Raw genomic sequence first — 22274 nt, 5'->3', positions numbered from 1 at the left:
TAAGAGACCCCCAAAATTTATATGTGTAATAAATGGGTGAATTCCCATGGTATATAGAAAAATGTATAGCCTATTTTTTCATTGATATAATATACATATATATTTTTTTGGCAAATCTTTCACTGAATTATAAAATTTTGTAAAATATTACCGATTTTTTCACTAAGTTATATTGTATTGCAAATTCTTGGCTAGTCTTCTAGAAAAATAAAAAAACATTGTAAAATATTGGTTATTCCTTGGTAATATATATGTATATATATATATATATATATATATAAGAAAATTATTTAGTTAAATTATAATATATTAATTTTCCATATTTTGGAAAAGAAAAATCACGAGTAATGTTTCTCTAGGTTCTTATTATACAATATTGCAAATATTTTTGCACGTTTTTATAATGTTTTACCACGAAGGTCTTATCATGTCCCAAGGGGAAACTAGTTAGAAAGGCTTGTGATGTTGAACTAAAGAAATTATTTTTCTGAAACATGTTATTGATGCATCTAGATAACTCAATCATATTTAATGTAAATCATATTTTGTAGGCTTCACATGAAAATAAGGTCTATGAATATCTATATCAAAATCATGAATATTTACATCAAATTCTTTTGTTTTCTCATACATCACTTTTATAAAAGGTAGATACTTCTCCAGTTCCTTGAGTTCAAACAAACCAACAACTTTAAAATATGGTTCTTCCACGTCATATGTAGGTTTTTCACCTAACTTTTGGATCATAATTATTGTGGTAGTTGTTGCACTTTATTCTACAATTGACAACTCTAATAATAACAATGTAAACTTTGAAACAGGAACTCATACTATTACCCATTTTGTAAAGATAGCAAAAAAGTAACCCAATTTTGAAAATGAGTGATTTTTTTAGAGCATAGTTTTTGGACCATAAATTTTTTTATGTACATTGCGTTTTAGAATGGTAGTGTTTTTTATGCTAATTTAAAAAGTGGTAATTCTACATGAGACCTTTTTTTAAAAGGTTTTTTTTTTTTAATTTTTTTAATTTTCTAATGTATGAAATGTAAATAATTATTTTGTAAATTTAATAAATTTTGAACTGGTATTTTTCTTCATATTTTCTTGCTTTTATTTTAATTTTATTTTTTTCGTAGTGAGGATTTTATTGTTTTGCATATTTAAAGAAGATGGTCGATATTTTGAATTTTTGATATTCTACATATTTATACATCGTTAATTAATTTTTCAATCCATATGAAATAATTGTTTTCAAAAAATACTATTTTTTAACAATTGACATAAAATAACCATTTTTAACATAAATATAACTAAAAAACTACATGTTTTGATAATTTTTTTCTAGAAATGACATGTCAAAATCACAATTTTTATACGAAAATTTTAACTAAAACTTGTTAAATAATAGTTTTTTTTATGAATTTCATGTCAAAAAAATAATAATAATCACTTTTTTTCTCAAAAAATGATGATTAACTTAAAAATTAATGCAAAAATCAAATATTACAAATATTGAACGCATGACAACCTTAATTGAGTGTATATTCTTCTCATAAAATGTCAAAGTCATAACATTACAAGTATAACTACTTAATAGTTACAAAAAATGAGCTTGATTTCCAAGCATAACTTAAATTTAATCAACAATGTCACGTAATCCAAACTCTTCGTCCTCTAGAGTTTCATCATTGTCTTCTTCCACAATATTTTCTACTTCCTTTTGCTCATTTTCCTCTTCTAATGGATCTTTGATGTCTGCGAATCTCCCAATGTATGTCTTTCTAAACATTCCATGTAATGGTGGTTAGGGTTCCTTTGCCTTCTTGGCCACACGTGATTCACTAAAGTCCCCTTTCTTCAACCCAATTTCTTGCATTGCATCTAGAAGAAATTGAAGAGCATTAATTCTTTGTTGAATGAAATTGCACTGTATTGGATCTTTTTCAATTGCAATGCAATTTCTTCCTTTTTGAAGGCAACATGCTAGTGTTGTACCTAATTATCAAGCACAAAAGAAATAATGAAGTAAATTAGTACAATGTCATATTAATTAAAAAATAGCATATTGAAATTCAATTCCATATAATAAAAATTACCTGAGCCAAAAAATAAATCCAGAACCCAATCTCTTTCATTTGAACATGTCTCTAAGATAGTTAACCAATAATTGTGGTTTTTTATAAATGTTAACTGTTTCTCTTTTTGCTTCTTTGTCTTCATATGTTAGTTTTCTCACAAAAACATCTGAAGTAAGTATTTGGCTATGACTCTTTCCATCTACCCGATTAAAAATCATAGACATATAGCTATCATCTTTTGCCCAACTATCAATATGAATGAACTCACAATCATTTATAAATAGTTGATCTTCACGGTTAAGAAGATTTGACCTTTTCCTGTAACATGAAACAGTAAAAGTTCAATTAACTTGTAAATAAATGAATGTTTCAACATTAATCAAATATACATTTTAAACGTCTTACCATGTAAGCTGCAACCTTGAATTTGTTTTCCCCTTGAAGCTTGACAATACCATTACCAATTGTGTGTGTAAATGAAATGTCACAAATCTCCATAATGGTGATGATGTGACTTCTACAAATCCCGCAACCATTTTACTAAGAGCTTGATGAGTATAAGTGTCACTATCATAGTCAATGTTTGGAATATTGAAACCATGGGGAATATCTACAATAACTAGGGAATAATCCCTTTTAGGTATGAGTTTAGCAATGTCTTCACAGTTTCATTGTATTACTTGATATTGAATAGTGTCTAGCCCATTCCAAATGAAATGAGTAAGAGTTGGATCAAGTTCAACATTCTTAATACGTTGCTTCTTCAGTCTTTTCGATCTATATTTTTTCAGTAAAGGTTCTGAAACTATCTGGTGCTCCATTATCATCCTTCTTCATCTTTTATAAAATAAAAAAATATATGTGTAAGTTATAAATTAAAAATAGTACATAGATGAATAAAAATGAATGTATAAATCAAGATACCTTTTTAAATGAAAGATAAAAAACTTTTAATGATGATGTAGAACTTGAATCTGGATAGTTGCGTACAACATCATCCCAAATATCTTCATTCAACAATTTAACGATTTGTTCTTAAATTTTCATGTAAACTTTGTGATTGCATAGGTAAAGTAACAAAAAGTTAATATAATGATATGTATAACAAATACTACCAAGAACAATATGTTTTATTTAAAAGAAAATTATAATCTAGAAATAAATAAAAATATTTCAACAAACTTACCTTTGAAATTCCTCAGACATTTCCTTCAATGATAATTCCCCTGACCTCGCATGAGATAATATTGTTTTGAAAATTTTTTCATCTTTCACTCCTTGCATTGCTCTCCAAGGTGTGATAGTCATATCTTCTAAAAGCTGCTTCATTTCAGCACCTAATTTACTACTGCTACATATCAATGGCTTAGACTTTTTGACCTTCTGGTTTTTAATGCCAATGTTTTCCCACATGCTAAAAATATCATTAATCAACTCCCATACATCTCCAATTCTAAATGCCAACTGGAAATTGTTATCAACACCTCTGAATAAATCACTAATGTTTCCGCATTTTCCACCTTTTGAATTGATTTTCTCTTCAATTTGATAGCTTATTTCCATGCAACATTCCTTTTAGAAATCTACAGTAACATTTATCCTATCCCCACCTGATTTTTCTTGAAATTCACTATGAATAAATCTAACCCTTTGGGTGAAAGCCATAGACATTCCATATTCGTTATCTAAATTATGATCCCATGCCACTAACTTTGATTTTGTATCTAATAAACCAACATAAATGATACATTTCATTGTTTCGAAACGTGGGTTATTAGGATATTCCTCCATGAATTGTCTTTGAGGTTCTACAAAATGGTTCCCCCCAAGCACATAATAATTGTATTCAAAACATTTTGACTTATAAAATGCTTCTTTGTTGGGAACTTGAATTGGATCAACATGAAGCACATAACTAACCACATGAGAAGATGGATTGTACCTCATCAATTTCTTCAAGTTGTGAACATGCAAATGATGTGGCTTTCTGGCTTAATATTGACATTGTCCTTCACTTGTCTTAGAGGTTTGTTTGACATTAAGCTGAAATGTACGACCACCATCAATTAAGTTTCTATTTGTCAAATTATGTTGAATGGAATTTTGTTTTGTTTTGATAATTCCATCCTCTAAATCATCTCCTGAAGTAATGATTTCTCTACTTTATTTTGAAGTTTCACTAGGTTCTTGACTGTTGGTAATGACTAGCTCAAAATCTTCAACTTTACTTTTCTTATTCATAACATTCTCATCATTAACTGTAACAGATTTATTCTTGGGCATTGTTACTTTTGGTCTTTTATGGCTCTTCTCAATTCCAATGTCATCTTCAGTAACGGCAACATATGCTTCATTATCAATTTCAACTTCATCGTCTTCAAAAGTAACTTGTGTACCCTTGCTAGATTTATCCACTAAAGGCCTTTTTTTCTGATCCCTTGGATATAGTTTTGTAGCATCATCAATTACTACATTTTGCTTGTTTTCCACATCTTCTTTTGACACTGAGTAGAAACTGCTAACAACTTTCATAATATATCATGCTCTATGAAATGAATGGCTCCAAACCTAATTGAACAACTTTCAACAAAATTCTGCCAAACAAAATATCATATGTCAATAAAAACCAACTTAAAAAAATATAGTGAGACAGTTACAAGAATGAAAAATACAAATATAAATAACAATACTTACGATATTTTGTTTCATCTCATTTACTATTTGTTTACAAAACTTTGTATATACCTCTCTCGTGTCATACAATGAATATGATAGCCAGTATTTAATCCTTTCATGTGACTTGGGAGGCTTTTTAAGTATGTAAACAACTTCACTGTCTGGTACCAAACACATATCTATGACTCTTCCCATCATTTCATAAATTCCATTGTCATTTGGCATATCAATATATAGATATATATTCACATTTTGGCTTTCTCTTTCTTTCACATACCAAATTCTTGATGGAAGTTTCACTTCGTTTGAATTCTTCCAGTATGAAATCATCTTCTTATCATTTGAGGCACTTGAGAGATTTGTATCCATGAGCTCAGGTGGAGTTTGTTCACCAATTTTTTTTGAGGATCCACCTTTACGAGTCTTTGGTGTAGAAAGATTCACAGAAATCTTTTTTGATGTCATTTTCCTTAAAAAATAAATACATAAATCAATAAATAATGAAAACATATTAACTTAAATTAACAACAAAAATATATCATAAATTTTTAATTTGTATAATCACATCATTGAAATTAAAAAAATATTAATACTAAGAGAATCGCCCGCCACCCCGCGGGCGGGCGTGCCACCGGGGTGGTGTGGGGGGAGGTTGTGGCAACAACCTCTACCATTTCTCGCCACATTGATCTCCTTCTCCGTCTACAATCTACCCCTCAGGGGGCAAGCTGAGGGGTAGATTGAGTATGGAGAACGAGATCAATGTGTCGAGAAATGGTAGAAGTTGTTGCCACAGCCTCCCCCTGCACCACTCCAGTGGCCCTCCCGCCTATGAGGTGGCTACCAGGGTGGCGGGGGGTGGGGGTTGCCACATCCTTCCCCCGCGCCACCTCGGCAGCCCACCGGGGGGGTGGCACGAGGGGGGCTGCGGCTGTGGCAACAATGTCTACCATTTCTCCCCACATTGATCTCCTTCTCCGTCTTCAATCTACTCCATGGCCTCCCCCTTAAGGGGTAGATTGAAGACGGTGAAGGGGATCAATATGGGGAGAAATGGTAGAAGACCCCCGGTGCCACCCCGCCCACTCGCGAGGTGGTGGGCGATTCCGGGAATCTCCCACCACCCTGCAGGCGGGCTGGCCATTGGGGTGGCGCGGGGTGGTGTTGCCACAGCCCACCCCGCGCCACCATGGTGGCTCGCCCGCCCATGGGGTGGGGCTGCGGCAGCCCACGCAGCCCACCCCGCACCACCTCGACAGCCTACCCGGGGGCTGTTCGGTGATTCTCCGAATCGCCCAATAGCCCTTGGGCAGGCGGGCGAGCCGTTGGGGTGGGCTACCACAGCCCCACCCCCGCGCCACCCTAGCAACCCGCCCGCCTGCGACTGGCTGTTGGGCAATTCCCGAGTGGCACAAGGTGGGCTGCCGCAGCCTCACCCCGCGCCACCTCGGCAGCCTGCCCGCCCGCCAGGGAGCTATTGGGCGATTCCGATCACCCAACAGCCCCCGGGTGGGTAGGCGGGCCACGGGGTGGCGCGGGGTGGGCTACCGTCATGCACTTTACAAGGCCCACCATGCTCACAATAGACGTATTGGTTAATTTGGCTCACAAAAATTATTAATTTAAAAAAAAAAATCTACTTCATTAAACTTATTTAATATGAAAAAAAAATTTAACTAACCTTTCAATTGCGAGAATTCTTCATTGAATATGTTTTCAATAGAAATGTAGTTGCTCCACAAATTTGCTCTGAGTCTTTCAAGAACCTCAAAAAACCTTGATGTGATGTGGGTAACAGTGAATGGAACTTAGTATATAGGTGAAATTAGGGAGATGTTTTACCATACGGCTAATGTGGGATTAATTTGTTTTAAAAAAATTTAACATGTTAATTTTTTTATGGCGACGAAGAAAAATATGATAAAGCAAATATTATGGAATTGTTTTACAATGGGGTGAATGTGGGATTAATTTATTTTAGAATGTATTATAAAAATTAAAAAAACATTCAATTTTTTAGTAAATATTATATACTTTAACTATTAAAATAATTTAGGTAGAAGTTGTAGTTTACAATTCTAACTTTAATGATTTATTTCATAAAAAACTTTAGTTTACGTTTTTCAATAAATTGTAAATAATATAATGAAGGGAAGTAAATCTAACAAACTTTTTGGAGGAAAATATTTTCACGAAACTTTTTGAAGGGAAAATTTCATTCTCTAAGCTATATAATATCTTTAGGAGACTCTCCATTTGTATCATTCAACATCTTCTATTTGAAAGAGATGGATTGTCCTGATAGTGAAGTTTCGATTTATACAACATCAACATATTCATCATGTAAAAACTCTATTCATATTGATGAATATAGCGGGAATTCTTCCACTATGAATAGAAAGTCAATTCTTCCACTTAGTGATCCTAAGGACTATGAGAGCAGCACTGATGAAATAGGGGATGGAGAATTTCAAATAAATAAAGAGTCATAGATTCCACTTAATCCTAATTCTAAGGACTATGAAAGTAGTAGTGATGATGAGCTTGATGACAATTTTCAAAAGAATGGAGTGTCACAGTGTCCACTTAGTCCTAATTCTAAGGACTATGAGAGCAACAATGATGAAGAGCATGATGGTGAAGTTCAAAAGAATGGAGTGTCACAGTGTCCACTTAGTCCTAACTCTAAGGACTATGAGAGTAGCAGTGTTGAAGAGCATGATGACGAATTTCAAAAGAATGGAGTATTGCAGTGTCCACTTAGTCCTAATTCTAAGGACTATGAGAGCAACAATGATGAAGAGCGTGATAACAGATTTCAAAAGAATAGAGTGTCACAGTGTCCACTTAGTCCTAATTCTAAGGATTAAGAGAGCAGTAGTGATGAAGAGCATGATAGTGAATTTCAAAAGTATGGAGTGTCACGATGTCCACTTAGTCCTAATTCTAAGGACTATGAGAGTAGCAATGATGAAGAGCGGGATGATGAATCTCAAAAGAAGGGAGTGTCACAGTGTCCACTTAGTTCTAATTCTAAGGACTATGAGAGAAATAGTGATGAAGAGTGTGATGATGAATTTCAAAAGAATGGAGTGTCACAGTGTCCTCTTAGTCCTAATTCTAAGGACTATGAGAGCAGCAGTGATGAAGGACATGATGATGCACTTAGTCCTAATTTTAATGAGTATAAAGATATCAATGACAAAGGATAGGATGTAGCATTTTCAGTAATTAAATAGTCACTGTTGGGCTCCAAAAATGGCACTCATTACCATACATTTTTCACTTATGCTTCCATTATTTCGCTCACTATTCATCACCTTGTCACTCCATTTTCCCTACTATTCACCATTAATGGGTCTCATTTATATTTTCCAAATATTGTTTATTTTTAAGCATTTTTGAGAGAAATTCTTGATTAAATATTAGAAAATAATATATTTTACTTTATATATGGAAAGTGGGTTGTTTTGGTGACATGTGTAGGTTCCAAGGAAGCTTCCAGGGCATCTTTATGTGGCCATGAATGATAAAATTCGAATTTGAAAAGATAAGCTTCATGGAGGAGATCATGGAGGATAGGGTTATGTGTCATCATTGGTTGAGAAATATGTGGGTCAAAGGAGAGAATAGTGGGTCTACATTCATGAGGTTGTTATCTTAGTTTTTGTATAAATAGGAGCACCTCCTCCATTCCAAAGGAGAGGACTCTTAGAGCATTGTATCCAATTGATGATGAAATAGAATAAAGCTTCATTTTACATATATGTTCATTATGTAGTTTTAGATATAAGTTTTACATATATCTCCATTATGTAGTTTTAGATTTAATTTTCCTTAATGTAGTATATGGAATAATTTGTCTTGTTCTTAAGAGAATTGAGCTCACTCTAAAAGGATGAGAGAAACATGTTATTTCATATTAGATCTTATTTCATTTATTTGTCTAGATGTTTGAGGATTTGTTTGTGATTGATGAATGAGTTTTAAATTAGAATGTAATCAACATATGAGAGGACAACTAAGGGTCTAAGTTAGGCTCTCTCTCTCTATTTGATTTGTATGATAATTGGAATTCATTCTTTTGCTTTTATGTTTCAAGTATCATATGAGGAGATACCAAGAGTCTAAGTTAGGCTCTCTCTCCAATGATTTATATGGTAATTGAAATTCATTCTTTTGTGTTTATGTTTCAAAGTTATTTCATTTCTTATGCTTATGAATGAATCCTAGTTTAGTTTGGATTAGTACATGAGAGGACAATCAAGAGACTAAGTTAGTCTCTCTCTCTACTTGAATCTAAACAATAACTAAGTTCATTCTCTTGTTTTCATTTCAAGGTTTTAGTTTTATGTAATTAATGATTTCTCTATGATATTGTAGGGAAGGACAACCAGGACCTCCTTAAGTTAGGAGCCTCTTCCCTTGCATATTATATTGAATCGTAAATAATTTAGTTAGACATAGGTTAGTTGCCTACTCCTGCATATATTGTGTTGGCATCATCACAAGCTTACGAGTTTCCCTGGTCGATAATTTATGCAGCAATTTAAGCCCAATAAATTGCCCAACATTTTGGCGTCGTTGCGGGGGATGGTGCTAAGGGATTAGGCATTAGAAATTTAATTTAGTACTAGCATTTTTCTTTAGACAAAATAATTTGTGAACCCTGGTGACAGCAGGATCTTCATAAAGGAGTTTAAGTTTGAATTTTCTGATGTTTTAATGTTTAGTTAGTTTTAAATTTCGTTGTTTAAAAATCCCCCCTGCATGAATAAAAACAAATCAAGTGATTAGTATGCTCTCTTCCTGCGCTTAGTGCGATCAGGAAGATCAGAAAGTCTATTGATTTTGTTCAAATAAACATACTCTTGCTGGAGAGCTAATTTGCAAAAAAACAATAAAGAATTTTGTGAATGGAAAAAAACATCTTTAAATTTATTTATTTTTAGTTTTTTTTTTTAATTTTAGATTTTAAAAAATAAAAAATAAAACATTTAGTTTGTTAGTTTTAGATTTTTTAAAAAAAATAAAAAAGATTAGTTTTTAATTTTAGATTTAAAAAATAAAAAATATAAAAAAAGTCCACAAAATAATAATACTATATGTATCATAACATATATTATTATTATTAAAAAAAACTAATCATTTTGTTTTTGTTATTAAAAAAAAATTTAACCATTTTCTTTTGTTTTTTTAACCATGTTTTTTGTTTTTTTTCTTTTTCCTTGTTTTTTAGATATTTAAAAAAATATGCAAAACATTAATAAAAAAAATAAAATGCAAAACATTAATACAAAAAAATAAAAAATTAACCAATTTTTTGTTTGTTGTTGTTTTTTTTTTTTAAGATTTTTTAAAACCAAAAAAACTAAAAAATTTAACCATTTTTTTTTTGTTTTAGATATTTAAAAAAAATATAAAAAAAAATGCAAAAAAGTAAATAAAAAACCACCGAATTCGATCAAATGGACCACGTCGAGCGCAATGATGCAGAGGCCGCGAAGAAGCTTGCTGGAACTCATATCTCTGAGCTTGGGGTTGCCAGCTGATTATTTCAATTCCAAGTTTGAGGAACAAACTTCGGTTGTGAGGTTGAATCATTATTTGCCCTGCCCTGTGCTGGATCTGGCTCTGGGAGTGGGTAGCCACAAGGATCCGGGGGCTCTCACTGTGCTTGCTCGGGATGACGTTGGAGGGCTGCAAGTCAAAGCGTTTCGAGAAGTGTAATCAGATCGGGTAATTCGAAATGGCGGAAGAGAAATTCAATATGAAGAATCCTGCTGTGAAGAGGATCCTTCAGGGGGTTTGGAAATGCAGATCGTCAAAGATTAATTGATGAGGTTCATGAATATATGTTGAAGAAGTCTCCTCCTGTACCTGAATGCTGTGCTGTGACAAATAATCAAGAGGCATGCAAGCAATCTGTGTTGTCTGATGTTGATGACCAAGCCAAGGTAGTAACCGCTGCAACTGCAGAGCATTCCCAGGCAGAAGAAACTGAGATGGTTGGAAATGTGAATGATGTGCATGTGAATGCTAATGCATCTCCCCTGGGAGTGAGTGTCAGTGGAGAGTTGGGATTATCTACAGAACCCGTGGTTGAAGTGATGCAGGCTGAACAGAGGAATCAAGAAGTGAGGAATAACACAACGATTAGAGAACAGACATTGCCTGATGACAGAGGGCTGGCATTTGCCTCGTATTCAGTTTATATTCCCAAAAAATGCAGAGCGCCGGCAATAAGAGCATCCAACAAGAGATTCGGCTCAAGGAGATTGCCCATATCTCTCTCTCAAAGAGATATGGATCAAGAAGATGTGATGGATCAAGAGATATGGATCAAACTCCAGGCGACCTCCGCATTATGAGACCGGCGCAGCTTCCATATTTGGTCGTTCGGGGATGGCGTTAGCTGAAAATAAGGGTAATCTCAGCCGAGGCTTCCGCGGTTTACAGTTGGGATGCGGCCATCGATTGGCATTCTACGCCGGAAACGCCATCTTCTTACAATATTCGACGGAGTAGTGCTAATTTTTGGGGATTCTGGTGGATTTTGGTTTTTGGCTATCTACGAAGGAATTTTGTTTAGATAATTTTAATAATCTTGAAGTTGGTACTGAAAAGTTGCCACGATCTTTTGTCTCTGATATTTCCATGCCTGGTAATTTCAATGAACCCTCAGATGCTGGGGATTCAGGTTCTGCAATGGTATCGCATGACGAAAATCCAGAGATCCCTGAAAAAGGTTTTACGCCCAGACTCCGCAAGAAGCAATGCCAGAGCGTATACTGGATAGGCTGTTTGGGAAGGCCTCTGCTGATTTTGATAAACAAGATGTTTCCATTCCAAATGAGTCTGAATTAATCAATGGCGACAACACGAGGGCCCCTAAAAGTTCCAAGTTTGCTCGCTGGTTTCATACAGAAGAGGAGAAACCCAGTGATGATATATCCATTCGAGATGCTTCAGATATATTATCCCTATTATCAAAGAGTGAAAAGGCTCTGCTTCCAACTACTCTCTCTGAAGAGAGAACATCAGTACATGATGTGCCAAATAGTCCATTGAGCTCTATTTTTCCTCTTCGGAACCCAGGCAGGGTGCTCCCAATGCCTGCTGGGCCATCCTTGGAAGATGTTGAGAAGGTTATGACAGCTACTGTAAAACCAAATGTTCGTGATGAAATTGGTAGATTCCATGTCCCTGGAAATCAGAAAGAAGATTCCTTGGACTCGCAATTCAATACTGATGTTGCTGATTCCTTAAATAAGAAAGATCATCAATATCCTTCATCTCGGTTGTCAGGGATGGTCCTTACTTGTGAAGACCTGGAACAGTCCATTATTGCTGAAGCCAGTGAAAATGTTTCCAAATTGCAAATTCATTCTGATGGAAGTCGTGCAGATTCAGATGGAAATATATTAGCCAATGGGCAGAAGTTACAGATGGATGACCATGCATCTCAGCATCTCTTATCGTTGCTGCAGAAAGGAGATCAGAAGTCATCTCTGAATCCAGATCACAAGGAAAATTACGTTGCTCATATGGGAGCAGAACAACATGAGGATACTGGTAATGCTGAGAAGGTTGGATATCCAGAGAAAATGGGAGGAGCTCAGACACTGGAATTTCTATTTGGAAAAGCATTCATGAAGGAGTTGCGTTCTGCAGATGCCCCAGTTTCAGTAAAACCACTTGTTTCAGGAAAAACATTTTCCAATGATGTATCTCTAGAAGGTAATGGAATGGAATCATCATTCACAGTGCCTCTGAACCCGCAAAAGTCGCTTCCAAATGCAGAATTTGAGACAGGTATTGATAAACATGATGTTTGTCCACCATCTATGAAAATGAACATGAAGGATGGTAAAAGAGTAGGATTACAGTCACAACAGTTGTCTTTAGATGGCAATACATATGGACCTGATCATGATCTGTGGTCCAACTCACCTAATCTAAACATTGAGATTCAGAACAGCATTGGTAATTCCCAGTTTGAAAATACAAAAGGCATCGGTATTGGAAATTTTGCTCTATTAGGGACAGTGGCAAAACCCATGTCAAATGCCATGGACAATGGAGAATATTCTGGTAGTTTGATTTCTGATTATGGAAGTGTCTTGGAAAAGGAGGGCGATTCAAGTGTGTTTTTGATGAATTTTTTTTTACAACACGTTTAACTGGATCACAAATGCCTGATAAATTTATTGGCTTGGATTCTCCAAGATCAATGCCAGAAATTGTTCAAAAACCTATGGCAAGGCGATCGAAGATTATCCTGGAGATTGCCCTCCATTTCTGGGCTGATGAGGAATACATCTCCATCATTCTTGCCGGCGGTTGTCAGCTCTATGGTTTGGCTTACGGTTTGTTTTTTAATTAGTTTTTTATTTATTATTTACAACTAAAAAAATTCTAAAAAATCCACATAAATAATAAATTAAAAACATTGTTTTTAATTTGTTATTTAAATAAAAATAAAAAATTTGTGTGTCCTTTTTAATTTGATATTTGAATAAAAATAAAAAAATTATTTTGTAGTGTTGTTTTTTATTTAAATAAAAATAAAAAATATTTTGTGTAATATTTTGGAAAATAAAAAAATCAAAACCACACAAAATAATTTTTGTTTTTATTTAAATTAATATTTTTTTTCCTTATTTTTATTTTTAATTAAAAAAAAAAACAACTAACTTCATTTTAGTAAATAAAATTTTGTTGATTTTATAATTAAAAAAAAAAAACAAAAACATTTCCACTTAAATAATAAATTAAGAAATTTATGTTTTTTAATTTGTTATTTAAAAAAAAAAAAAAATTAGGTTTTCATTTCTTTGAATATTTTCTTTTTAAAAAAAAAAAATTGTTGTTTAACAAAAATAATAAAAATTAAAAAAAAAGATAAAAAATAAAAAAAAATTCACAAAATTCACACAACTTTGAAAAAAAATGGCATACTTGGAAACAAATTTTAAAAATCAATTAGAGGATTCAATTCTCTTTCGATAGCATCAAGATGGCATAAACTCATCACATGGTTCTCGTATGCTTTACAAAACAGAATTGTGAAGCACATTTCATGAGTTATCTGACAGGGAGTATTATTTTACACGGTTATTTTTAAGAATGGACTGAAATTGATCTCATGAATTGAGTTACTTTCAACGCTTTGATTTTTCTTAAATCTGTTTTATTTGGTATGAAATTTTTGCGTAAGAATCATGAAGGAAATGCGCAATTCTTCTTGAACAAACTTATGTTTTCTTTCTGCCAAGTTTTTTTTACAGGTTACAGGATAACAAGGAGATCATTAAGGAGATTGAGTGTGACGACAATTAGTCTTCCAAAGACTAGATTCATGAAAAATTCTGATGACAAATCCATCTCTACAACCACTACCTTCCACCTCCCTTTCTGAAAAAGATTTTGAATTCCACCAATCGTACATCCATAAGGCGTGACACTTCCATATCCATTTTTCACAGCAAGAGTTATTATTCATACATAATGCATTTCCTTACATCCATCCATTTTCCTTATCATTATCATTCCCCTTCATTTTCGCCAATAAAACCCTGCTTGAGTCAAAGTCCTAGAGTCTAAGTATCATTGAACAAACACCTAGAGGCTTGCATGCCTTAATGGAAAGTACTCTTGCCAATGAACAATGGGAGTACATTAATATCCCTTGTTCATTGGATCTTGTAGGCGACTCGACTACGACAAATTTATTCGTACCTACAAAGATGTGTTAGGCATCCTGACTCCCATTGGAATCAATGGTGGGAGCTCTTGTGTTGACTAGGGGCATTCATTAACGGCCACTAAGTCAACAATTTCTTGCTATGTTCGACATCGACACATTTAATCACATAGTAAGATTTGTGCCATCGAGCGTTGAAGACTTGAAGACCCATATTTTGTAGCAGATGAAGCCAATTTCCATTCATTGTATTTCCATTCATTGTATACATTGTATTTCACTTGAGGACAAGTCAAAAAATAAGGCTGGGAGGAAAATGTAACTTCTATATTTTGTATACCTTCCAAGCCTTATATATTTTCAACCATATTCAGCAGACTCATCAGATTCATCATCCAGCAGCAGATACAACTTTCAGCCATGTTCAGCAGACTCCTCAGATTCATCTTTCATCCACAACTTGAAGAAGAAGCTTCAGATCAGAATTGTGGCAGCTGAACATGCATGATTCATCCACTTCCTTAGGTAAGTAAGATATGATGTTTTCTAACCTTTAATCTTGAAAGTCTTTTTAGATGCTAAAATGATGATATTTGGAAAATATTCCACTATTTCACTATTTCCTTTCTCATTTAAAATTGCCAAAAACCATCAGTTGGGGAGGGGGGAATTTCACACTTCATTCTTTTTCCTCATTCATATTACATCTTAACCCACATAGTCTTCCCACAATAAAAACTACTACAAAATGATGAGCATATGATTGATCTCAATAAAGTAAATAATGATTGTAAACACAAGAACCAATCATTAAAAAGAGATCTCAACAAAGTAAATAATGATTGTAAACACAAGATCCAATCATTAAAAAGAGATCAAAGTAAATAATGATTGTAACACAAGAACCAATCATTAAGAAGAGATCAAAGTAAATAATGATTGTAACACAAGAACTAATCATTAAAATATGTCAATGCTTTGCAAACAAATAAAAGTTATCCAAAGATGTGCAAAGTTAAAAGGAAGTCCATGATTGAAAGATGTTTGTTACACAAGAACCAAACATCTTGTAAAAGGAAGCTCATTTAAGAATCAAATCAAATAAGTCATTGTAGTAGCTTGCATGAGGACATGCAAGAACTTCAGTTGGGGAGTATGTTGGGCTCCAAAAATGGCACTCATTACCATACATTTTTCACTTATGCTTCCATTATTTCGCTCACTATTCATCACCTTGTCACTCCATTTTCCTTACTATTCACCATTAATGGGTCTCATTTATATTTTCCAAATATTGTTTATTTTTAAGCATTTTTGAGAGAAATTCTTGATTAAATATTAGAAAATAATATATTTTACTTTATATATGGAAAGTGGGTTGTTTTGGTGACATGTGTAGGTTCCAAGGAAGCTTCCAGGGCATGTTTATGTGGCCACGAATGATCAAATTCGAATTTGAAAAGATAAGCTTCATGGAGGAGATCATGGAGGATAGGGTTATGTGTCATCATTGGTTGAGAAATATGTGGGTCAAAGGAGAGAATAGTGGATCTACATTTATGAGGTTGTTATATTAGTTTTTGTATAAATAGGAGCACCTCCTCCATTCCAAAGGAGAGGACTCTTAGAGCATTGTATCCAATTGATGATGGAATAGAATACAGCTTCATTTTACATATATGTTCATTATGTAGTTTTAGATATAAGTTTTACATATATCTCCATTATGTAGTTTTAGATTTAATTTTCCTTAATGTAGTATATGGAATAATTTGTCTTGTTCTTAAGAGAATTGAGCTCACTCTAAAAGGATGAGAGAAACATGTTATTTCATATTAGATCTTATTTCATTTATTTGTCTAGATGTTTGAGGATTTGATTGTGATTGATGAATGAGTTTTAAATTAGAATGTAATCAACATATGAGAGGACAACTAAGGGTCTAAGTTAGGCTCTCTCTCTCTATTTGATTTGTATGATAATTGGAATTCATTCTTTTGCTTTTATGTTTCAAGTATCATATGAGGAGATACCAAGAGTCTAAGTTAGGCTCTCTCTCCAATGATTTATATGGTAATTGAAATTCATTCTTTTGTGTTTATGTTTCAAAGTTATTTCATTTCTTATGCTTATGAATGAATCCTAGTTTAGTTTGGATTAGTACATGAGAGGACAATCAAGAGACTAAGTTAGTCTCTCTCTCTACTTGAATCTAAACAATAACTAAGTTCATTCTCTTGTTTTCATTTCAAGGTTTTAGTTTTATGTAATTAATGATTTCTCTATGATATTGTAGGGAAGGACAACCAGGACCTCCTTAAGTTAGGAGCCTCTTCCCTTGCATATTATATTGAATCGTAAATAATTTAGTTAGACATAGGTTAGTTGCCTACTCCTGCATATATTGTGTTGGCATCATCACAAGCTTACGAGTTTTCCTGGTCGATAATTTATGCAGCAATTTAAGCCCAATAAATTGCCCAACAGTCACATTCTTGATGTAGTCCTAATTCTATGGACTATGAGAGCAGCACTGACAATGCACATGAGGAAGAATATCCAATAAACATCAAGTCAAATTTTCCATTCAATCTGAATTCTAAGGACTATGACAATAGCACTGAAGAAGAGGAAGATGAAGAATATCCTCAAAGTCAATATTTGAAAAGCATAGATTATCATAGTCTGGATAACATTCCTCTTAATGATGATGAAAATCCTTATACAAATGATGATCCAACGATGGAGATGTTGCCAATAAATATTGTATTGAGGAGTAGGAGCAAACCTTTTCGTATCAATGCAAGATGTTCTAGTTATACAAGTGGTAGAGTAGAATATCTGATGAGAAGAAGTTCTATTAGTGCTCTCATTTCAAGTGAATGTTGCCAAAAATATTTCTTGAAACATATGGATTTCAAATTTGCATTAGAGAGCAGGAAGAGATATTTGTCAAAGAATAAAAGAATGCAAAATTCATATTTAGTTGGGTGCATGCAATCTAAATTGTTAGGTTATGATTATCATATTAGGACTTTATTTATCTTTAGAAAATCTTTCAAAATGTTTCATTCAATTGGGATTTTTCGTCTCTCAAGAATTCAAGAAAATTTGGAAAAGGATCCCACATTTTATTCAAAAGTACGTCATAAAAGACAGTTTGGGCCATTATCAAATACTGCAATGTCATGGATGAAAGATTTCTTTTCAAATCATGGAGAGTGTATACCAAATAGAGAGAAAATACATATTTCAGATAATTTTTCAAGATGAGAAATCTACAACATATACAAATAATATGTAGAAGGTGCTGAGGGACATGGTTGGTGTATTACATATCAATATTTTGTGAAGGTATGGAAGAAAGAATTCAACAATGTCTGTATTCCTAAGAAGACAAGGATGGGGATTTTCAGTACGTGTGCTTCTCTTAAATCAAAAAGAGACAAATGTGAAGGGTCAGAAAGAGGTAAGCATTCATAACTTTAACTTTTAAAATTTTATAGTCATCAACTATTAAAACATATTTCTTAATGGCTTTCCTTTATGTTGTGTAGATTCAATTGTCAAAGAACTTCAGGAGCATTGTGAACAACAAACAAATGAAAGGAAAAATTTGTACAAGCATCAAAAGGAGTATTATGATAATCTAAATAAATACTTGGGTTTGATAATTGATGGTATGGACCAGAAGAAAACACTTTTACCACATTTTGTTTACACATCCAAAAATTTACAAGAGGAAAATTTTATTCAATATCACTTGGTCAATTGTATGGTCTTCAATGGGAAAATGTTGCCAACGGTGTACTTCACAGCTTCAAATATTCATAATGATGCAAATATGACCATAACCATAATTCATGATGTGCTCTCTCATTGGTCTGGTAATCTTCCTGAAGTTTTGTATCTACAATTGGACAACACTTGCCGTGAAAACAAAAATTAGATTGTTTTTGGATATCTAAACATGCTTTTTGAATTTATAATTTTTTAGAAGGTAAAGGTTGGTTTCCTTCTTGTTGGGCGCACTCATGACAATATTGATTAGATGTTCAGTGGTTTTTCAGTCACATTGAGGAGGAAGGAAGTTGGGAGCTTGCCATTATTAATTGAATGTATTAAGAAATCATACATGCCAGAGCCTACTTTTGATATATTGGAAGAAACTGTTGACAGGAGAAGGTTTATTCTGGGATCATATGGTGTGGGGAAATGAATTGAACAACTTAATTACATTAGCTTCCAACATCAATTTCGTATCAAAAAAATTGATGGGAAAACACTAATATGGGGCAAGAAGTATTCAACTATTGCAGAATGGGCACTATCATCAGGTTTGCAATTTTTGAAGTTCATTCTAGATCATCCAATATTTGCATCAAAAATATTGTTATTACAATTAGTTGGTGAAGTTCATAATGCACGCAGACAAAATAGAGATATAAATTATTCTGATTGCCTAGAAGAAATTAAAAAATGTATAAGATATACATATGCGTACTTCGACATTGCTGATTCAGTTTTGTGGGAGTCATTTTTCAATAATCAAAGTGATATCATTTCAACAACAACAAATGAAGATATACCTTGGAAAAATCCATTTATTTGGCCACAAAATGTGTCGAATGAACATGAGGAAATAAACATTTTTGAACTGCAACAATCTTAAGGTATTATTAATTCTTCACAGGTAGAGGAAAGAGAGATGTATATTGGTTCCAGAAGATCTCGTGCACAACGTGAAGCCATGGAAGACCTTTACAGGGGTTCAGTACAGGATATTAAGGAGGGTTGCATGATCACAGTGCTAGCAGATGGAGATCCCAATGGCTATCCATTTTGGGTTGCTAAAGTTATAAAGGTCTTTACAGAAAATGAGGATGTTACAGGTGTTTAAGTACATTGGTATGCCACAAATTCACATTCATTCAATGGCGTGTATAAGCCAGAGATGGTAGTTGACAAAAAAATGGTGAAAAGAGAAAAAGAAAGGGTATAAATATAAATCACCGCTGCACAGAGATATTAAAATTGGAGGATGTTGAGATATTTGTTTATGACTTCAATCTAACAAAGAGAGGAACTCTTCGCTTCAAGACGGTAGAGATTCTGAAAAGGTTGTTACCAGAAGGAATAGTGTTGGGATGGGAGTCTATTGAAACCAGTCTTAGATCTAGAAGAATTTTGAAACCTAAAATGGTGGGCATGCATGTGGACTCAGATGGGGCACTAGTTGATGAAAGAGAAGAATATGGAAAATCTTCGTTAGCATCTAGTCACTCATTTGAAGATGTGATTTCTGTTGGTGTGCAAGAAAATATGAGTGATTTTGAATAATTGTTTAAGACAGTTTATATAACTGATGTATGCATCATATCTTGAAATATAATTTTTGATTTCCATATGGTGTTAAATGAGAAGTTATGAGTCATTTTTATGTTGTTGTATTATATGTCTTAATTATGATAATTTTTATTGTTTAGAATATCTACAATTTAAATTAGAGATATAATGTATGTTTCATTCACTATGCAAATAATGACTTTTGAATTCATTTAGTGATGTAATTTGTTCATAATGTCATGGTTTTTTAATTTTACGGTTGAAAAAAAATTAATTTCTTTTGTATCTAGCATGTTATGGTTGAGAACATGTTGAATTTAAACTTAGGAAAGAAAAATGTTATTCTAACGAAAACATTAGTGTGTTTTTTCCTCATAAACAACTTTGTTTGGCACATAAAAATTCAGTTTTACTAGCATTTTTTTAAATTTTTGAAGATTGACCCTAAAAAAAATCATCATTCCAGTATCATCACTTTTTCATTTTCAAGCTGTATTTTGCACAAAAAATTCGTTTTCACTGCCATTTTTAAAACATGTTCAAAATTGACCCTAAAAAAAAACCATCGTTCCAGTATACACACTTTTTGTTTTTAGCACTGTTTTTGATGTTTTTTCGGGGTTTTTTGGCCAGAGTTCCCGTTTTGAGTTTATAGTTCCCATTGCAAAGTTTACATTGTTTAATGTTGAATTCGTAAACAATTATTTAAAATCGCACAAAATGAATAATGAAATTGAATGGAAGATACATATGTATTGAAACTTAATTTCCTACACGATGAAAAAAGAAAGAAGGTAATAACATAAACTCATTAAAGTATTATAATGGTGAGTTAAAGAATACAACAGAAATATAAACAATAGTCTTTGCATCTTCATTACTTCGAAAAATATGTCACGAAACAATCATCATTGAGAGATTTTTCACTTCCAGAATGGTAGTGCACTAAACAGTCTAACGTTCTCATCTAATAACATGTGATTCTTTTTTCTTATTGGAATTAAAGTATACTTCCATTATATGAATGTTGGTCTCATTATAATAGGACTCTTATGATGAACACATAGGATCCTAGTGCGTAGAGCATTTTTCTCTTCAGTTAACTAACCAAATCTCATTTTCTTTTCTCAACAACCAATACGTATTTTCAAAGAAAATATAAAATAAACATAGTAGATTCTAAAAGGTGAATATTCTTTTGTGACACCACAAAGTGAAAGGAAAATAAACTTTCCTTAAATAATCAAATATATAAAGGAAAAACTTTATCATTTATGGCTCAAATTTCTCGTAATATCTTCACTTCATATTTTATTTCTTTCTTTTTCCTTAATGATGGGTGGAGTGTCCACTTGAATATTGGGCATTTGAAATATTGACACGGTTTATTCCAAAGCAAATATCAACAATGGTTCAAAATGTTGATGATGAAGTGGCCTGTCATAGGAAACATTGTCAAAAGGATAAGGATGATAGGATTCTTTTCAATAGTTTGATGGAGGGATCATGTGATTTTCCATGATACATCAACTAATCAAGTAAATTCCGGAACACTAGAGGAAACTATCCAAGTATGAAAATTAATCATGCCAAAATATATTATTTGAAATGATTGCAGTAAGGATTCCTTTAGGCATACTTTATATACTCATCTATTTGTTTATGATGGGACGAATGTGTGAGACCATAACACATGAAATTGAATTCCAATAGAGATAATGTGTGAGACCATGTTTTTTATGTTGATGGAAGTTTATAATATTCTAAAAGTGTCCAATTATGTCCCTTCTTATATCGGTGTTGTAGATTTTAATCTTATTGAAAATAGTGAGGAGCACCTATAGAGGAGAGGGTTCCTACGGTCATATAGAGTATAGAAGGGAAGTTCCTAGTAGTATTCCTGAGCTATATATGGGAGGTGACTAGATGATGTTTTGAGGTCTTGGCTAGACCTTCCAACTGATGATGGTGGAATACATTGTATAGAAATGTAGTATTTTGATATCAAGCGATAAAGATAGATTCAGTAGATGTGATAACGAGTATTGGAACATTGGTTTATTGGAACAAATATTTTGTTTCATGTTGTAATGGTAGGTATGTTAAGTAATCCGTGTACATTGAATCATAGTTCAATTTCATTGAGTATGATTAACAACTAAAATTTATTGAAATATTATGTTGTTAATATTATTCTGTGAACACCTCATGGGTGGTAGTAAATATTGAAATAAAGGATTATATGCATAGATACTCACTTTTATTTGGTTGACTCAAAATTTTAAGTTGTAGGAAGAATGGTCTCAAATGTGAAATTGAGTGTAATTATGTAAGAAATAATAGGGGCTACAACACAAAAGAGTCAAATATTATGAGAAGGAATATCATAGTTATGAAATATGATATTATTTATGAATTAGACTTGGAATTTATAAGTTGCATTATTATGAATATATCTATGGTAA

The sequence above is a fragment of the Pinus tabuliformis genome, chromosome 5_1 (genome assembly GCF_031772625.1).
Source record: "Pinus tabuliformis cultivar Carrire ecotype Pingquan chromosome 5_1, CPIR1, whole genome shotgun sequence".
In the NCBI taxonomy this organism is placed as follows: domain Eukaryota; kingdom Viridiplantae; phylum Streptophyta; class Pinopsida; order Pinales; family Pinaceae; genus Pinus; species Pinus tabuliformis.
Note: the sequence above shows the minus strand (reverse complement) of the source record.